Source organism: Empidonax traillii, unplaced genomic scaffold (assembly GCF_003031625.1).
Source record: "Empidonax traillii isolate 1590-97213 ecotype Southwest subspecies unplaced genomic scaffold, ASM303162v1 scaffold2833:size24265, whole genome shotgun sequence".
In the NCBI taxonomy this organism is placed as follows: Eukaryota; Metazoa; Chordata; class Aves; order Passeriformes; family Tyrannidae; genus Empidonax; species Empidonax traillii.
Window position 1 is genome coordinate 10932 of NW_020958026.1, and position 3193 is coordinate 14124.

Genomic DNA, 3193 nt, shown 5'->3' on the forward strand with positions numbered 1-3193 from the left:
ATCCAAGTGAGGGATCCATGCTGCTGGTGCTGGAGATTTGTGACCCTGAGAGAACCTCACGCTGGAGCAAGAACGGCTTGGGTAAGATGTTGGGATCCAAGTAAGGGATCCATGCTAGATCCAGGCCAGAGAGGTCTATTCAAGGACTGTTCTCCCGTGGGGAGGAACCTCCCCAGGGAACAGGGGTGGGCTCAAAAGCCATTATCCCCTGTGACCCTCTGGGGAAGATCCATGGTAGCCAAGTGTCCCCTTCCAAGCCCATGGAAGACCCTACAGGGCCTGGGTAACCCCCAGCCTCTGATCTTAGCCCAGGAGGGGGGTAGGCCCAGCCCTGCCTTGGGGCTGACATAGAAGAAAAAGAGAGAGATAAGGATTTCCAGCTGTGACGAAAAGGAGTTGTTGTCCTGAGATAACAGAAGAAGAGCTTGAAAGTGTTGCAGTTATTGAAAAGATCTGGAGCTGCGAGAATGGAGAAAGAGACTGCTTCTCCTCCTTGGACTGATAGAAAGGGGGGAGAGGTATTTCTATAAATATATAATACTTTTACTTGAGTAGAATTCTTGTAGATGTAGTTCTTTAGTTTTATTTTGCTAATAATAAATGTTCATATTATTTTCCCAAATCAGGTCACCTTTGTCTGCATAACCCTTCTCTCAACTTACAGTAATTGTGTGTGGGGTGAGAGCAAACTGACCCAGAGCAAAACCACAAAATGTTGCCTTAAGAGACCATGGAGAAAAAGACTCCAGGCCAATTTAGGTAGGAGATAAGATAAAGAGACCTGGTCCTTTAATGAGTTGTTAGGCCTAGAGGAACACACACCATGTGTGCCCCCCCAGACAGGGGTTCTAGGATTTTATAATAAGGTCCACCCAATCCCAGGTTTATGCAGCCCTGGTTCTGCCCCATTCTGCCCCCTGACACACCCCTTCAGGAACTGGGTTTGGTGTCTTTGGGACCCCTTCTTCCTCATCTTCATCTTCTTCACAGCACACACAATCCTGGGAGTTCCTAAAGAGTTCTGCCTGGAATGTCACTGTGTCTGGCTGATATCTTCTGGTCCAGGCCTTAGGGTGTTTTTTTTACAATTCTACCTTGAAAAGAAGACTAAAAATGGAGTTTAGAGGGATTGATATGGAATGGGGTAGAAGGGTTGGGTATGTGTAACTGCTCTGCTAAGGGTAATGAAGCAGGAAGGGTTAATCGGGACACTTTTACTGTGGGACCATAGAGGCCCCCTACCCCCCTGTACACTTTTAGTTTGCCTTAAGCTATATTTCGTAAGCTGCATTTTGCACAAGAAGACTCTGTCCTGTGCTGAGGGCATCAGACCTTAAAGGAACCACAACAAACACTGGACAAAGAACCTCAGTCCCATAAATCTCATCCAGAGGAGCCAAGATGACATCTCAATAGGTGAAATAGGCCCAGATCCAAGGCTTTCTTGAAGCCTCAGTGATCAGAACACAGAACAATAGAAAGAACGAAAGGTCCCCGAGGTGAGGTGAGGATGAGGATTAAAAAAGCAACCCCCAGGATGAAGGCAAACAGGAACTCCCACCAAAATATTCCTCAAAATGGAAACCACGCCTCAATCTCCGCCCCTAACTTCACCTGTTATGAATATTGTAATCTAATGATGCAATAATATTAATATGTATGTGATTATGTTGTAATCATTGCCAAACCTGTATAAAATACTCACTCTAACCTAACCAACTCGGAGCCTGTTTTCCCAGCACTAGCTGGCAGGCTGCCCGGCCGTCAATAAATAAATACCTTGCTGCTTTAGACATAAAACCCTGTCTAAACAGTTTTTTATCTGCTTTTTTTGGGCATCATAAGGTACGAGGCAGCAGGATACGACCAAGGCGGTCTGATCCAGATTAAGAAAGAAATCGCCCCAAACGACCCTTGGCCCAAGACACCACGCATAACGACCCCCAGACAGACCACTCGCCCTACAACATCCACGACACCGCACACTTTTAGCAGCCCAACTTCCAGTGCTACACATCCACTTTGGAAATTGATACAAGCTAGTTACCAAGTTCTGAACAAAACCCACCCGAACCTCACACAACACTGTTGGCTCTGTTACAGAGTGCAACCACCTTATTACCAAGGCGTAGCAATAAATGACACGCCCACACAGGCCTACAGCGATAATCCAGCCCAATGTCTACGGGAAATGGACAGACAAAGCATCACACTCACAGAAATAGTCGGCAGCGGGATGTGCGTAGGCCAAATCCCACAACATAAAAGGCATTAGGAAAGTACACTACACGACCCGAGCAAAATGGTTGATCCCGGCCAATAACACTAAGTGGACCTGTTCCTCTACAGGACTCACCCTTGCATATCTTTAGAGGTATTCGACAAATCCTCAGAGTACTGTGTCCAAGTGACAGTGATCCCCAAGATCTATTACCACCCCGAGAACTATGTGTACAATTCCATGACTATCCCCGACCATCACTTGACAAAGCGGGAGCCCATCACAGCAGTGACCGTAGCCTTACTGATGCTTGCAGGAAGTGCCAGAGCAGGTACAGGAATAGCGTCCCTGGTACGTCAGAACAAGGAATTCGGCACTTTAAAGGTAGCAATAGACGAGGACATAGCCCGAATCGAAGAGTCCATAACGGCTCTCGCAAACTCGCTTAAGTCACTGTCCGAGGTGGTTCTGCAAAATCGCAGAGGACTGGACATTCTGTTCTTACAAGCGGGCGGGCTGTGTGCTGCTCTTAAAGAGGAGTGCTGCGTTTTCGCAGACCACACAGGGTTAGTGAAAGACACCATGGCCAAGCTGCGAGAGAGATTAGAAAGTCGAAAAAGGGACAGGGAATCGCAGGATTGGTTCACATCACTGTTTGATCAGGCACCGTGGCTCACCACCTTGCTATCCTCTCTTATCGGTCCCATAACAATACTCCTTTTAGCACTAGTTTTCGGACCCTGCATTTTTAACAAGCTCGTATCCTTTGTTGAGAACCGCTTTAAATCCATCAACATCATGGTGGTCAAACAGCGGCAAATGCTGTAGATAATGCCTTAAACTAAAGTAGTTCCACACAGTTTTGCACTAACTCACAATTCTATACCTCAGTGTTAAGACACTTCTCTCTACCTCTCTAGGGCTTCCTTTAAGCCACTTGTTGAGCCTTAAAAACTTTTGACCTCTATGACC